The sequence below is a fragment of the Solanum pennellii genome, chromosome 2 (assembly GCF_001406875.1).
Source record: "Solanum pennellii chromosome 2, SPENNV200".
In the NCBI taxonomy this organism is placed as follows: domain Eukaryota; kingdom Viridiplantae; phylum Streptophyta; class Magnoliopsida; order Solanales; family Solanaceae; genus Solanum; species Solanum pennellii.
This window is the reverse complement of record NC_028638.1, coordinates 32,524,203-32,542,200: the sequence shown is the minus strand read 5'-3', so window position 1 is coordinate 32,542,200 and position 17,998 is coordinate 32,524,203. Positions and strand designations below refer to the sequence as shown.

Genomic DNA, 17,998 nt, shown 5'->3' with positions numbered 1-17,998 from the left:
AAAAACGTAGTCATTTTTCTTTATATTTTATTTTTTCGAGTAAAACACCTATATTTTCTTTAGCTTTCTCCATGTTAGAAAAATCTAAAAAACTGTAAAAGCTATTGCATTTTGAACTAAAAAAATTATAAAATGGGAAAAGAAAAATTCCATAAAAGCTTCAGGGTGGAGAAAATATTAGACCATTTGGGAGCTTATAAAGGAGAAGATTTATGGGTGGGAAGGTACAGAAAGCGTGAAGCGGTATTTCATTTCCATTGATTTATTAAATGACAAAATAGCTGCTGAAAAGTGATACATTGTTGTTTTTGGAATAATATGACCACGTGATTTAGGAAGGACCTTGGAAATTGATCCAAAAAGGTAACCACTTATTAGTGGGTGACACATGTCAGTTATAAATTCATTCTATAATTATTATTTTACCATTTTAAAAAGAGTAAAAAGTTAAATGTATTTTTTTTACTTTGTTTTATTGGTCAAATTGATTAAATGTTATATTATTCTATAATTTCTCCTTTGAATATTACTGAATTTAATAGGGTAATACTGTATATTTATTTTGTATAGAGCTTAATAAATGTCTTTTTCATGAATTTTTGAAATTATAATTGTGTCTAATTTTGGTTTCTCGATACATGTATTTTCCGCGTCTAATTACATGTATCTCATATATACATGATTCAAAATTAGGTTTAATTTATTCTAAATACATTGAATCCAAGTGTATTCCTCTCCCTCTTTATATATATTATTAATTACCATCGATTAGAATCTCTACCTACCAAATATAGTTAATTACACATTATATTTGTATATTATTTTCTTTAATTGTATTTACCATGTTAAATAATTTGACATGCAAGGTTTCTTGTAATCTTCTAAGGAGATAATATTCTTCATTCTAAAGGAATAAAAATGGCCAAACATATATGCAGATCCTTAAACTTGTCATTAAATTTTATTTTGACATTCCAACTCAACCTTGTTCCATTTTAACCCTTCAACTCCAATTTTTACGTTCCATTACTCAAGGTTTTTCTCTTGTTCATATGATATCATAGCCTCTTCAATCTTTCTAAAGAATCAAAGAGCTTCCGTTGTAAATGGGTGACTATTACTCATACATTGTCGCCCGTCTTGTCACGCCTTGAGCCTACACCCTGGATGTGTCCGACACTCGAAGACCATTTCTGCCCCCCAAGCGAACCCTTGGCCTGACTTACTTAACTCAGCGGAAAACTAAACTCAACTTAAACAAGAATAAAACATATTTTAAAAACAAATACTTCATAAATTAATCTGGCCAAAATGACACTTAAGTCTCAGCAAGTAAAATAACTCCAAACTGAACTACTCACAGTCTTTTAAGCCTCTAAACTGACTGAAAAGGGATGTTGGGATAGACCTCACAATTTCCTAAAGCTAAACTAGTAAAGCAATGAAAAAGATGTCCTCTGGAATGCAAAGAGACTCACCACTAACTCTGGAACTCAATTTGGATCAACGAAGCACTGCATGCTGATCCTGATTACCTGCTTCTGCATTATAAAACGATGCAGGTCAACTGGCATTAGTACATTGAATGTACGAGTATGCGAGCTGGAGTGATAAAAACAACTATAAAGCTTGAAATGGAATAAGCATGAATTTACCTTGGCTATAGTTAACTCATAAGATAACAACTCAATATAAAACAGTAACGACATATGCAATGTATATTTATGTAAAATTGATAAAATAGTGTATTTCTTAGTTCATTAAAGATATAACAATAACAAACTCAGCTTTACTTATATATGAAAGTAATATATTTCCGGCGGGAATTTCTCTAACCGACAACCACCACTATGAGCCTAAGTGGTGATACTGCGTCTTGCCCACGCTGCCAGAACTGTTCTATACTTTGTCGTGGCATAAAACATCCTCTACCTGGTGGATCCACTGGCTAACCTTAAGTGATCATCTAAAAAGTATGATACGTTAATACCCATGATGGCTACATGGTTTACATGGGGACTTGATTTATCTGAACTCTCATTCCCACATCAGTGCTCAATACTACTCCAAAAATGTAATTTAGCTCATAATTTTAATAAAACTTCCTTCCTTTTTGTTGAGATAATTTACTGAACCCTTTAGCTTAAAAAGCTCGTTTTGGAAACAATGTTCCCCTCTTTAGTTTAAAACTCTTTTGAAACTTCTTAGTTTCCTTTTAACTTAAATGTAAAAACATTTATCAGCCTTTAGGGAATACTTTGTCCCCTTTATAACTTTATAGGAATGACCTCAACTCTTGCTCTTACTTAACTTGAAAATTTAACTCTTAGGGAATACATAGTTCCCTTATACCTTTTTATGCCTTTTTGAGAAATGAACTCAACCTTTACTCTTTTCATTTACTCGAACTTGAGCCTTAAAACAAATTAAAAACGTTTAAGTAAGACTCTAAGAATTTTGAAAACTTTACTCTTACTCACTTTATAACTTTAGACATAACTTCTTACTTTCTTGACTTTGGTTCTAACTTCCCTTGAATTTGAGTTATGGATTCAAGGATCATGATCTCATGTTTATGGATGATTTCATGATGTTTAGATGTAATCTAGAGTGTTGGAATCAACTAGGAATGAAAGGTACATCACTTAGGAACTAGTACGAAAAGATAAGGAAAGAACGGGGTCTCCAGGGGTTATTGGCGCTGTGAGAGGTGTGGAGAGCCAGGGCCTATTGGACAGACCCTAGTCGGGGGCGCTATGGCTGGCGCGCCGCGCCAGGGCCTATCAGACAGAGCCTTCCTTGAGGCTCTCTGTCAAGCGCGGCGTCCCAAGGGTTGTTTGACGGGACCTTCGACTTTTATTCTTTGTTTTTCATATGTAAACCTCCCAAACTCCCATGAATCCCTCCCCAAACACTTAGTATCCCTAATTAACTCATTACCCAATAGTTTCGACCCGAAAACAGTACAGAAATATGAATCAAAACTACTAGAGATTCTATAATTCAATCAACAAGAACTTCACAACTTTTCATCAAGAACTTCAAGATTTTCATTCAAATAAGTCTAAATTGTTGTATTGAATCAAGTTGTAGGGTGAGTGAGAGGAACCAACACCGAATAATCTCACATACCTTGATAGAGATCACCCCCGACGAAATCCATGCAAGGATCTTGGCATTCATGGACGATTCTTGGTCTTCATCTTCTTTTCTCATTTTCTCCCAAACCCTAATAGTTCTTAAATATTGAAAAACTTATTTGGGACTTGTTTTCACCACTAATATAACCTTAAAAAAATTAGGAAATACTAGGGTAAAAAGACAACTTTGCCTTTACTAAAATTCGGATTGGACTTTTCTCAGTCCAATAACCCAACTTCTGAAAGACATTTCTCCCTCATACGACATCGGAGTTGTGCAAACTTGGAAGCTTTGGAAAGATCTTTTCAAGGTATTTCTAACCATATAAAGAACTCACCAAACTTGTTTTGAGATGGAAGTTATGGCCGTTTGAAAATGACCAAAACTCGGTAGAAATTTCCAGATTTTCTTACTTATTTTAAAAAATAATTATTCTTGGCTTCTTAGATTATTCTTAGTTAGTTCTAGTTACGATATGTTAGACGTCTGTCCAACAATTATATAAGAAAAAGTTGGGTAACTACGTATCTTTCTGGTGATACTCTCTCATAATCGATTTTTATAGCACCATGCCACATTTTTTGTGATTTCTTTCCCATATCTGATTCCGTGTAGCACTATACCATATTTTCAGTTATTTTAAGAGAATTATGGTAGGTAGAGATTGTAACTGATGGTGATTAGCATCCCCTCAAATTAATGGTGGTCAACAAACAGTAACACACTGTTTGAATGGTTGTAGTCTGTTGTATTGTATTGTGTTATTAGTTTAAATATAATATGAAGTAATTAACTTTTTATGGAATATGATTGTGAAACTTGAGTGTCAACTATGAAGTCACTATAAAGAGTCTGAAGTATGAAGTGTAAACTCTAAAGGCTAAGAGTGCATCACACTCAACTGTAAACTTTTGAGTAAAGTTGGGAAGACGAAGCACCGGTACTGATGTCAAGATCCTCTTTAAGTTTTGGAAAACCTCTTCCCCTTTTGCATGCCAGGAAAAAGCATCTTTCTTGGTCAATTTTAGAAAAATTTGTGGCTCCATGTAATTCATCTAATAACTCATCTATATTGGGAATGAGTATGGGTCTGGGATTGTGATTTTGTTTAGGCTACAGTAACACACACAAATCTACCAAGAGTTATCTTTCTTTTACACTAGCAGAACTGTCTAGCAAAGGGACTTGAACTAGGACGTATGAAATCAAATTTTAATAAAGCTGCAACTTGGTTCTCAATTTCATTATTTTGACCATGTGGGCAATGGTAAGGTCATGTGGGTAATGGTAAGGTCTGATGTTTGGAGGTTAGAATTTGGTAGCAGAGTAATATCATGAGAATGTGCTCTAAATGGTGAAAGAGATGTTAGTTCAGAAACCACAACTGAAATTAATCTAGAAGAGTTTGGATTGGATTACGTGGACCTTCTGATAGCATGTTAAAGATTGGAGAGAAGTTGTGGCTGAATCTGTTGATCTCAAGCATTGCAATTTGTAATGTTTCCCTTGCCAATAAAAAATTATGAACATATCCTTCTAGTTATCTTGAATTGTCTCGTGAGTAGCCAAAAAATTGATATCAAAAACCAAATCAGCCCCTCCAATTACAAAAGGGTAGTAATCTTGAATTGAATTTGAAGATATCGGGCAAACTTTTTTGCAGCATATGATGTACCCATTCCCTATTTGCAACTGAATGTTAGAACTATTTCTACTGGTAAATTATACTCTTTCACATTTCACAATGGATTCAACAACAAAATTACGCGTGGGACCACTATCTTTTAGTATTAAAACCTTTCTATGGTTGATCTCACCCTGAAGCTTCATTATAGCATCAATTGACTGTCCCAAAATGGCATTGAAAGAAATTTCAGCAATGTGTGTGTCTTGAGGGTTATCACCAACTACTACATTGACCTCATCAACCTCTTCCAATTGATCTTCTCTAGTAATCTCCATGAGAGATAGTTTTGCAGATTTGCATTTGACTAGGTGCAAATTTCTCATGGAAACGATAACAAAGTCCTTGTGCCATAAGATTTCTCCTCAGTTCCCATGTCCGCATTTAAAGAGGTTGGGAAACAACTGGGTTGGAAGAAACATTGCTGCGTGGATTGTGATGTGTAGAGGAAGAATTGTTTTGGGTGTTTCTATAGAATTCAATAGTTGTACAATGGGTTTGTTGATTGGGGTCCAGTTAGGCACTCTATTGCTTCGAGTTGGGCCTAATTTATTTTCAAATTCAAGTGCCGAACTCATAGTCCCGTAAACTGTTCTAGGTTTGTAATCCTAACATTGGATTTAAGTTCCTCTTTCAACCCATTTAAGGACACTCCTAAGAGACAGTGATCCAGCCAGTTTATGACCCTAGACGAATGTTTTGCAAATTGTTGACGATACCCCAGTATAAAACCCGTCTGTTGAATGTTACAAAGTTGCTTGTCGGGATTTTGAAACTCTGCAGGACCATAATTTTCTTGCAATGATTTTTTAACAAGTCCTTCCCAATAAAGTAAAGTTAGCTCACGATTTATCCAAGAAAAGATATCTAAAGAAGCATCCCCTTCCAAATACATCGCTGCAATGTCAACTCAATGTTCCTCTTGAGTTTATTAATAGCAGAAATAATTTTCTGCTTTCAAAATGTATCCTCATCGGTGTATGGCCTCGGGGAAGTATTTTTTTGCCAAGCTGGACTATCAATGTCTTCTTCCTTTTCTTGCCAAGCAGATTTTCCTCTATTATGGTTTCGGTGACTGGATTCTTCTTGTTGAGGGCAACTAGTCTGGGCTTTCAATGTTGTAACATTTGCTGCCAGTAAGTCAGTCGTATTTAGTTTAGATGTTGTGGCAAATAATTGTTAAACAAGAGATTCAGCATTTGAACGCCTTCTTGTGAATTAGACAATCTGGTATTGACCATGTTGGATCGATCTGCTATGATACAAACTGGTAGTAACCTGAAGTAGAGAACCGAAGAAATAGAAAAAAGAAAGTAAATTTATTGGCAATAGTTTGTGCAAGAATCTTAAAAACAATTATACTAATAAAGTTGTCTGTATGGAGAGGACAAGACTCCAGAATATAGTAGTTTTAATTCTTAATCACATACCCCAAATAACTAATCCTATTACATATATATACAGAACATAATAGGTTAAGACTGACACCATAAACTACAAACTAGGAATAATATAACTGCTAGACCAACTGCTGGAGCAAATCCAGGGAACAGGTCTATCTGCTGTAGCAGTTGTGTTTGTCCAGAACTCTTAAACTCTTTATCCTTTTGTCAAAACTTTCTTCTGAAGTACCTCTTGATAGGTGGGTCAGTAGCAAAATCCTACTTCTAGTGCGAGATATGATTTTAGAAAAAACAATGATTTTAAGAATTGGCACTGTGCAGTGCATAGTAAGTAGAGTCTGCAAATGTATTAGCCGGATTTTTTTGGTATTCATTTCGTTTCTCTCTCTAATAATTTTCGATATACTTGCTCATGATAAAGATCCCTTTTGAATGTTTCTTCCACTTGCCCTAGATCTCCTCCACTAATATAAGCAATGCAGATATTTGAAAGAGATGTAGTTACTGAAACTGATATGTAGAGCTTTCAAATTTTAATGCATAACTGCATGATCTGTAGTATTTTATTCTTTTCCCTCGACTTGAGGATGATACTTTGGTCATACCAGCAAAACATTTACTAATTTTGTGGTGCTGATTCAAAAGTCTGAAAGCTTTTGGTATTCCCAATTTTTCTATTTTGGGAAATTCTGAGTGATTGTTGATTTGTTGTCGAAAGATATATGTCTTCTGTTTGTGAAAATAGGTAGCACCAAATGTTTACCTTTCAAAGTAAAAGAAGATGATATCAATTATTTTCCTATGGCATCTTTTACTTCCTGTTTGAGAAAATTGAAATGGCTACCTGACGTTGTTCGTATACTTGTTGGATATAGGCACTTAGTTAATGTTGTAGAGAAGATGCTTATTAACACCAAAAAATACTTTGAATTTGACAAAGGCATGTAACCTTTGGTTCATAAATTTGAAAGCGAGGTTAAAAGCTTGATGTAACAACTTGGTGGGGTCTTAGAAAGCAGTGCGTGGAGTTAGTCTCAAAATTAATTTAGGTTGCTCTTTCATAAAACATAAACGTGGTTGGTAGTATTGAAAAAGTTGATTTTGAGAACTGGACCTCAATGCCTTTGGTATAATAGCAAAGGTAGTACAACATGGACATGAGGTGCACGCACGTCATGAGCTCAAATTCTGTTGTGAACCGGATTTTGTATTTAAGTAAAGAAGGGTGGAAGGTGGCCTATTATCCATTGAGTTTCGGTGACAGCAACAACAAATTTTCGATCATAAAAAACGGGTTTCAAAGTTATGACTTTAATTCATGCTGTCCACTTTGTAAAATGACAGAATATGACCAAGAGAAACTGTTGCTATCCCGAAGTTAGAAGTCCTTTCAGAGATTAAGAAATGTGTAAAACCTGTCTGTATTACAACATATAGATGTTCCAAGGTCCTTGGTATCTTCTTTTGATAAGTAGATCTTTGGGTGTTAAAAGCTGGCAACAAATTTATTTGAGACTTGGAGAATTCCTTTGGTCTAGAAAATGCCTTCCTCATATCGATATTGTGTACTTAAAGTGTTGCTAACTTTACATGATTAGTACAATGCCAAAAGTGTATTTCTGTATTGTTCTTTGTTGCACCTTTTTAAAAATCTTGTTTAGAGATATTATTAATTGAAGAATCATTAGCAAGAATTGTATAATAAGGTGATAAATTGAATATTATCTTGCAATATGTAAAACCTTATCGCTTTTCTTGATGATTGAGAAGAATTCAACACTTTGATATGTTCATTTGACTACAAGAACTACAAGGCCGAAATAAAGAGTGCAGATGCACAGGATTCCTTCAAGGATGGGGTGGTTAATTTGGTGAGTGGCTGCTTAACCGGAAAGGATAAGTTAAAAAGGAAATTCGTCCAGACATTTTTCCTTGCTCCGCAGGACAAGGGTTATTTTGTGTTGAATGATGTATTTAGGTATGTCGAAGATAATGAGATTGATACCGTTTCAGAAGTGCTTAATGGAACTGAGGATGTGCAGTCAGAGGTTTTGACCCTTGATCCAGGTTGGATCTTTTTTCTAATTCAATAAATGTACTTACTCTTTTATCCTCTTAAAATATTTTACTATTTTCATTTTGAATACAGAACCTACTCATGTGGTTGATCCTCCAAATCTCGACCAAGCTGGCTCACCTGCAGAAGAAGTTCAACATGTTGAGGAAAAAGCCAATGACTCTTCGATAGATAGGAGGCAAGTTGCTGATGAAAGAGAGATTGTTGTGGAAATTGGATCATATTTCAACGAGGACCAGCACCCTACAAATACAGAATCAGCTAATTTTGTTGCCCAAGAGGATGCTCCAAAGAAGTCGTATGCATCAATTGTCAGTTTACAAACAAAGAAAGGGCCAACTAAAATCTATGTACCCACCAATACTTCCAGAGTGGCTCCTCTGAAGGCTGTAAAGCAGCTGGTTGCTGCTGTAGCACAAAACGCAGCTCCTTAAGCATCAAATCCTACTACCACTAGTGGAATTGATGTACCTGAATCTAATGATGCTGAAGAGGAAGGTATAGTCTCTTGAAACCTATCTGAAATAAACTCAGTAATTTGATCATGTGATGGACATATCTATGTCAGAAAAAAATTGAATAGGGATGTCCGTATTTAATTTTTTTTGCAAATAAAGGAGAACAATAAGTAGATGTGTTTTGAGTTTGATCTAGATGTTGTATTATCAGATCTGCTTGCAATTGTCATGTCCATTCTGCTTCTGACTTTCTCATTGCTTAAAGTCCCATTAAGAGTACATTGTCATCTAATTTACTTAAATTTTAATTCTTACAGCTGAGGGATACTCTATTTATGTCCGAAATTTGCCTCTAGATGTTACTGTAGCCCAACTTGAAGCTGAATTTAAGACATATGGGCCTATTAAGCAAGGAGGTGTACAAGTTAGAAGTAATAGGGTTAGTGCAGCACACCTTATATTCATCTTGGTTCACTGACCTACAGATTGTTAATATGTGTCCACTTATTCCCTTTTCTGCAGCAACAAGGATTCGTCTTTGTCTTTGCTGAATTTGAAGATATGAGCTCCATGAACCTGTATGGCACTGTTGATGGAGCTCACATCTTTAAATTCAACAAAGCCAAATCAGAATCCTTGTTGCTGCAGCAAAGAGAATAAGTGGACACATGATAACAATCTATAGGTGTTAGTGAACCAAGATGAATATAATGTATGCTGAACCAACCCTATTACTTCTAACTTGTACACCACCTTTCTTAATAGGCTTATATCTCTTAAATTCAGCTTCGATTTAGGATACAGTAACATCTAGAGGCAAATTGCAGACATAAATGGAGTATCACTCAGCTCCAAGAATTAAAATCGAAGTAAATCAGATGACAATGTACTCATATTGGGACGGTAAACAATGAGTGAGTCTAAAGCAGAGTAAGCATGACAATGCTAGTAGATCAAATAACCCAACATCTAGATCAAACCACATCTACTTATTTATTTGCTCAAAAACTAAATGCTAACATGTCTATTCCATTTTTTTTTGTCACATATAGATGTGTCCATCAAAAGATGGAAGTAATGACTAAATTTCAGGCAAGTTTCAAAGAAATTGTTACATTCATGTTCAGTATCATTAGTTTCAGGTACATTAACACCACTGAGGGCAGTAGCATTTGATGCTTCAAGAGCTACAGTTTGTACTACTGCAGCAACCGGCTGTTTTACAGCCTGCGGAGGAGACATTCTGGAAGTATTTGTGGGTACCTAAATTTGGATGGGCCTTTCTTTTTCGTGAAGTGACGATTGATGCATATGACTTCTTTGGAGAATCCTCTTGGTCAACAAAATTAGCGGATTCTGTATTTGCTGGGTTCTGATCCTTGTTGAAACGAGATTCAATTTCCACAACAATCTATCTTTAATCACCAACACGTCTCCCATCTTCCAAAGAGTCGTTGCCCATTTCCTCAACATGTTGAACTTCTTCCGCATGTGAGCCAACTTGGCTGAGATTTGGAGGATCAACGACATGAGTAGGTTTTGGATTCAACATGAAGATAGTAATTGATTTTAAGAGAAAACAAGAACAACTACACTTATTGATTTAGAAAAGAGAACCAACTTGGGGGGGGGGGTCGGAACCTCTAACTACACATCCTCAATTGGATTAATCATTTTTGAGACGGTATCAATCTCATTTTCTTCTACATACCTAAAAACACCATTCAAAACAAAATAACCGTTGTCTTATGGAGCAAGGAAAAATGTCAAGGCAAATTTCCTTTTTAACTTATATCTCCGTGATAAACTTCTCTTAAAAAAATAATCAACTCATCCTTAAAGGAATCCTATGCATCTACAGTCATTATTACGACCTTATAGTTCTTGTAGTCCAATGGACAATGTCAAAGTATTGATATTCCGCTCAAACATCAGGAAAAACAATAAGGATTAAATTACATTATTTTCCTGTTCTTTTTTAAATTACAAAACTCTCTTAAAATTTATGGATTTTGGATACATTACTAGACTTCCTGATACATTACTAGACTTTCGGATACATAGGTGAGGGATTTATCTGTGAGGTAAGGGATGTATCAGAGAAGGGATATGACATCCGGATGCATCACTTGACTTACAAATACATCAGCAGACATCCGGATACATAGGTGAGGATGTATCAGGGGATTTATGTATTTGAGAGGAGATATAATGTATCATCAAGAGGAGAGTGATGTATTCGAGAAGAGATTTTTGAAATATTTTTAAATGATAGAGAATTTTAGAGATTATGGTAAAATAAGATGTGTATTCAGAATTTTGAAATGATGGATGCACTATTACGAAAAGGTAAATCTAAGATTCGAATTTCTAACTTCTCTTATAGAGGTGCACCCAATCATAATGGCACAATATTATACAATACTTCATATGTGCGTTCACACATATATATTTAAATACTTTTTTTTTAAAATTATAATACTATTATATATGATTTCAGGAGTAGAGCATGTGTTCACGTGAACCCGATGACCCCCTCCTAAATACGCCACTGTGTGTATTTAGGTTATTTTCCTTTTCAGTATTGCAAGATAGTATTCAATTGAATTTATCACCTTATTATGCAATTCTTGCTAATGCTTCTTCAATTAATATATCTCTAAACAAGATTTAAAATAAGGTACAACAGTTCTAACTCCGGGTATAACAACAGTTCCTCTCGGTCATATTCTATCATATTATAGAGTGGACAACATGAATTGAAGTCAAAACATCAAAACATGTTTTTATGATCGATAAATCAGTTATTTTTTTCTCCCAAGCTCAATGGATAATGAGTCACGTTCTATCCTTCTTTACTTAAATACTAAACCCGGTTCACAAGAGAGTTCGAACTCATGACATGCGTGCACCTCATGTCGATGTTGTACTACCTTTGCTATTATACCAAAGGCATTGAGGCCATAGTTCTCAAAACAAACTTTCCAATACTACCAACCACAAATATTTTATCTAAAAGCATAACTTAAAAGTTGTTACATCAAGCTTTCAACCTCACTTTGAAGTTCAAATCGAATGTATTTTTTGGTGTTAGTAAGAACTACTCTTCTACAACACTCAACTAAGTGCCCGTTACCAACAAGTATATCTATATTACCTACAGATGCTATAGCCCAGAGGAACATAATTGGTATTATCTTCTTTTATTTTGATGGGTAAACAAGATTAAACTTACATGAACAATTAATGAAGTTTACAACTTTTATGAACCAATAATTCTTTTGTAAATCAATGTCTTATGTTATCACATTATACCACCCCTTTTATCTTTGTCGTTATTGTGTTTTTGCGCTGAAAGCTCATGCGCTTGTCATTATTAATCTCACAACAATTCTTTTATCACATTACGTCTTAAACACATGTGTCTAATGTTAGCACAAAAAATGTTAGTTTTATGCCATTTAGAATACATACTAAGAGTTGTCATAACCACTTAGTCTGATCACTAATCAACTCCTGTACAACAACTACTCTAATTAGTTGCCTTTTATGTTATGGCACCATCATCAATAATAACTCATCATTACTAGCGAATTTTGAGATTCACATTGCATCATAGTACGCTTCTAGAGTTCTAGTACAACAAAATATTTAATTTATTTGATACTATACTTGTGGCTCCTCTCATGCATCACAAATTATTTCTTTCCAAATAATGCATCAAGAAGCAATATATCAACAAGAACATGAGAAATATAATAAATTATAAGAAATTAACAATATATTTTCCTACTCTAACGTTACATTCAATCATATCACAATTGATCAACTATCACAAATATGTATATGCAATATTTATTAACTAACTAAAAAAACTTAGATTCTATTTTTTCTTTTCTTACGAATATGTAGCACAACCTCAAAAAAAAAACACATCTACACTTTCAAATAATTTCATAATAGAGAGATAAATTTTTCATTAAGTTTTCAATTTGATATGTAAATACAAATTTATAAATTAAAATGTCAATATATTCATCTCTTTGTTTTCAACAAAAAACCTTTTGTATATGTAGAGAAGAATATTCACAAGTGTGACACAATAATAATTTTCACATCTAGTATTAAGTTTCAACAAGTTCAAAAGAATTAAGTCTAAATTTGGATGCTCAAAAAACACAAACATGTAATTTCTTAGTATGTTCAATTTCTAACACAAATTTATGCATCTAAAGCAACCCATATATGATAGCTTAGCCACTCAATAAAATTGTTAAAAGTTAATGGTCTCTAAAGCACTCTATCAAACAATAAGCATTTAACAAAACATTTTTTCACCAGACTAATATCATCTATCTCAGTTACTTTAAATATTGTAAAATATGTTTTCTTTTTAATTATATCTAGTCGATTATTTGTAATTTTGTTCCTCTCTTATAAGATTTTAAAATAGGCAAAAGTATTCATTACCCCCTTGTACTTGAAGCTTTTTATTCAGTGTACACCTAAACTTTATTTTGTTTCATTTACCCCCCTGAACTTGCTTATTCATCGAACACGTACACCTTTTCTGTCCACTCACTACGATCGTGTCCACACGCACACGACACCTAGATAAATATTTCGCCAACTAGTTAAATATTTTGCCACCTAGATAAATATTTTGTCACCTAGATAATACCAACCTTCACAATTCCCAAATCAAACATTCTCTTATATGACTTGCTCTTGTTTGCTCTTGCTTTCATTCCAATAAAATCTACTTTTCCGGCGTTCCACCGGAAAGGTCATCGGAATGTCAATTAAAGAACTCTACCGGAGAATTCAGCGTTTCTACAGTTTTCAACCCAAAATGACGAGTCCCTTTCATTCCTAATGCACACAATATCCGACGAAGAAATCTGCGCGTTGGAAGTGCAGACCCTTCTCAAGAATAAAGCAGATAAATCAGTGAGTGACATTTTTCAATCTCTAAGTAATTGCAATTTCACATTATTATCTGAAGATTTTATTCTAAACGTGCTTAAACGACACCGTTCTGATTGGAAACCAGCTTTTATCTTCTTCAAATGGATATTAGCAGGTGAAAATCCATGTAGGTATTCACCAAATACTGAATCTTTCAATGAAACTCTCGATATTCTTGGTCGTATGAGACGTTTGATGAACTCAACCAAGTGCTTGACGAAATGTCTAAGAGAGGAAATTTGGTTAATGAAAAAACTTATGGTATTTGATTAATAGATATGCTGCAGCTCATAGAGTTGAAGATGCAAAAGAGTTTTTCTATAAGAGGAAAATTTTTGATTTGGAACTTGATGAATTGTGTTTCAAGAAGAGGATTCCCGAAGCCCTTGAGAAAAATCTGAAATTTGAAAAGGGAGAAGGGATAAAGAAGAATAAATAGCTAGAGAATAGAGAGAGAAAAATTCTTAAAATAAGCCAAATATTAAAGAAAAAATAGATTTTTTACGTATATTACCGTTGTAACTTTATGATGTGGCAAAAAATCGCTGTCTCACGCGCCTTGTAGAGTTTAATTTCAGTTTCTATGCCAGGTGGACAGAAAAGGTGTACGTGTTCGATGAATAAGCAAGTTCAGGGGGGTAATTGAAACAAAATAAAGTTTAGGTGTACACTGAATAAAAAGCTTCAAGTTCAGGGGGGCAATGAATACTTTTGCCTTTAAAATATTCTTGCGTTTATTAGAGTTCGGAGTTCAACCTATTAAAAGTATTTTTATGTTATTGCTCGACTAAAAAATTTCATTTCTTGCTAAATATAAGTTGTTTTCATTATATGTTAAGATTTGCTATCAACTGCTAGCTTTAAGGTTTTCTATGTTTATTTTTCGAGTTATAATTTTTATTTCCTGCTATATCTAACAATTGTGTTAATATATATATTATCCCTCTTTGATTATGTGTATTTATGTTCTTCTCATAAGATTACAGTATTTATGTGTTGATTATAATATATGAGTTAGATTTTTAAAGGGTTTCTAAGTTATTTTTTGACTTAAAATTTTCATTTGTTGATAAATCATTTTAATCATTTTGTTAAATTTTATCTAACTCAAATAAAAAGTTTCAACTTTTCATCATATTTTCATAAGGATCATTGGCTCGAATATTAAATCATATATACCACCTTAGATAATATCAATATTTTCCATATGTGAATTTAATAAGAAGAACTTTCCGTTCTAAGAACGTAACTAGTTCTAGAATTCCTAATATATATAAAAATCATTCTTCTTCTTCAACTTGGGTGTAGTGCACAAATATACTTGGTACCATCCAAATCTAACACCCAATCTTTTACATATTAGCTATAAGATTCACTTGAAAAATGACCACATAAATATATCTGTTTAGTCAAATTTAATTTTCCTTGGGGGAATTATCATTTCTTCAAATCTTCTTCTATGTAAAAGAATATATAAGCTCAATTTACCACAGACATATAAATTAAACTTGAAATATATATAGTGTTGTCACATACCTTCTTCATGAACACAAAAAGTCCAATTATTCTCCCAATTGTAGACTTACATGGAGTATATATGCTTGAACTTATCATTAGGCTCCCTTGTACACATCAAACCAAATTCCTATTGTCTCTTGACTATTTTTCGTTCATTTGCTAGTGTTGATCACCATCCTATCAATTTATCAATTAGTAGTATTTTTTTGTAAGAAAATAAAGTATATGAAATGTTTTTTGGATTGTTGAATATTTTATAGAAAAATACTTTATCATGAATATTTTAAAAAATTCTGATTATTTGAAGCGTGTTTGGCAGTACGAGCAAAAGAACATAAATAGGGTATGTTGAATAAAAAATTTGCCTTCAATGTACAAAATTAATTTGCATAAAGTGATTCTTACAATTTAATTTAGAACTGTAATAAAGGAATGACTCATAATTGATATATGTTGTAATAGCAAGGAGTTGGAAAAAAAGGTCAAACAAAACTATTTAGGACATTTAATAGTCATAAGAAATATGTTAGAATGATTAACATATTAAATATTCATCAACAAAGTATAATTAAAATTATGTATATGTAACATTTGTAACTATACAATTAAAAAAACTCAGATGCTATTTTTTTCTTTCTTAAAATTATATACAACACAATCTTAAAACATCCTCACACTTTCAAATATTTCATAACAAGGTATAACTTTTTCATAAAATTTTCAATTTTGAATGTAACATATAAATTTATAAATTAAAATGTCAAACTTCATCTCTTTATTTTCAACAAAAACCTTTTGTATATGTAGAGAAAATATTGACAAATGTGATCATAATACTTTTCACATCTAGTCATTATTTATACAAGTCTTAAAAAATTCGAAAGAATTAAATCTAAAATTTAAATGCTCAGAAACATAAACAAGTAATTTCTTAGTGGTTCAATTCAATTCAACACAAATTTATGCATTAAAAAAATCCTTATATGATCATGTATTTACATAAACACTCAATAAATTGTTATAAGTTGATAAAAATAAATTACTTAATCATTTCAAAGCATAAACTTGTGTCCATATATAAACACAAAGTGCTTCAATTCAAATATAGAAAGATAATTAACTAATCAATCTACTAACTCCCTCCGTTCGGTATTATTTGTCATGATTTCTATTTTTAGAGTCAAACTATAAAAACTTTGACTAATATTTTAAGATATATTTTTTCATCATAATAATATCCAAAAAAATTACAATTTATAGTACTTTTCATATAATTTTAGACTATCTAATTTTTTTGTTTAAAATATCAAAGTAATGTGATCTAATTTAACTTTGAAAATTAGTCAAATTGACTTTTAAAAAGCAAACATGACAAATAATTTATGTATACCTATTTTCAAACTTTGATAAACATTAAGCACAAAAAACTATGAATATAATTTTTTTCCCCCACAAACACATCATTTTGTTAAATCTTATCTAACTCAAATAAAAGATTTCAACCTTTTATCATAATTTCATAAGAATAATTGATCCAGATATTAAATCATATATATCACCTCAGATAATATCAATATTTTTCATATGAGAGTTAAATAAGAAATAATTTTCCATTCCAAGAACCTAAATAGTTTTAGTATTTCCTAACATATAAAAATCATTTTTCTTGTTCTTCAACGTGGGTGTAATGCACAAAGATACTTGGTACCATCCAAGTCTAACACTCAATTTTTTACATATTAGTCATAAGCCCACAAGATTCACCAACGACCACACAAATATATCATTTGCTTAGTAAAGTTTTTCTTAGAAGAATTATCATTTCTCTAAATCTTCTTCAACATTGAGAAATTTAGTGGCTTAACTTTCCACACACAAATAAATTAAAACTTTAAATATATAGTATTGTAACATACCTTCTTCATGAACACAAAAAGTCTAATTATTCTCCCAGTTAAAGATTTACATGGAGTATGCTTGAACTTATCATTTGGCTGCATTGTACACATCAAGTCAAATTCCCCATTGTCTCTTGACTATCACTTTTTCGTTTGTCAGTATTGATTACCACCCTATCGATTTTATCGATTAGTATTATTTTTGGCAAGAAAATAAAGTATATAAAATACTCTTAAAATTGTGAAAAACTTAAATAAAATACTTCATCACGAATATTAAAGAAAATTTTCATAAGTTGAAGTATGTACATCATCTACTGCCAAAGAAATGACTCATATAATTAATATATGTGTCATAAATAGCCAGGAGTTAAAAAAAGGCCAAACAAGACTATTTAGGAAATTTAACTATCATCAGAAATATGTTAGAATAATTAATTATATTAAATTTTCGTCAAAAGGTATAATTAAATGAACCTAGACATAAGTATGAATATTTTCTTTTGAGATCTAAAATTATTTTTTACAACAATTTTTATATTAAAAATAATTATCTTTCGATCAACACCACAAAATTAGTAAACATTTTACTCGTATAACCAAAGTATCCTCCTCAAGTGGAGGGAAAACAATAGAAGACTCTAGAGCATGCAATTAAGCTCTACATATCAGTTTCAATAACCACAGCTGAATTTCAGGAGCAAAAATGTCCAAGTTTTCAAATAGTGTATCTATCCTTATATCACGAGATATATGTATGTGGATTATCTGGTGTAACGATCCTTTTTGTCGTTTTGAGAGTTAAAGCCTTGTGTTTCATAAAATATTTTTCGTTAGATTCTAAATGGGTA

At 32.5% G+C, this 17,998-nt stretch overlaps 2 pseudogenes; one reads left to right on the top strand and one right to left on the bottom strand.

The window, feature by feature from the left end:
* Window positions 1–7,565: 7,565 nt before the first annotated feature.
* LOC107009894 lies at window positions 7,566–9,336 on the top strand (annotated as a pseudogene).
* Window positions 9,337–9,339: 3 nt separating this feature from the next.
* LOC107009893 lies at window positions 9,340–10,695 on the bottom strand (annotated as a pseudogene).
* Window positions 10,696–17,998: the final 7,303 nt, after the last annotated feature.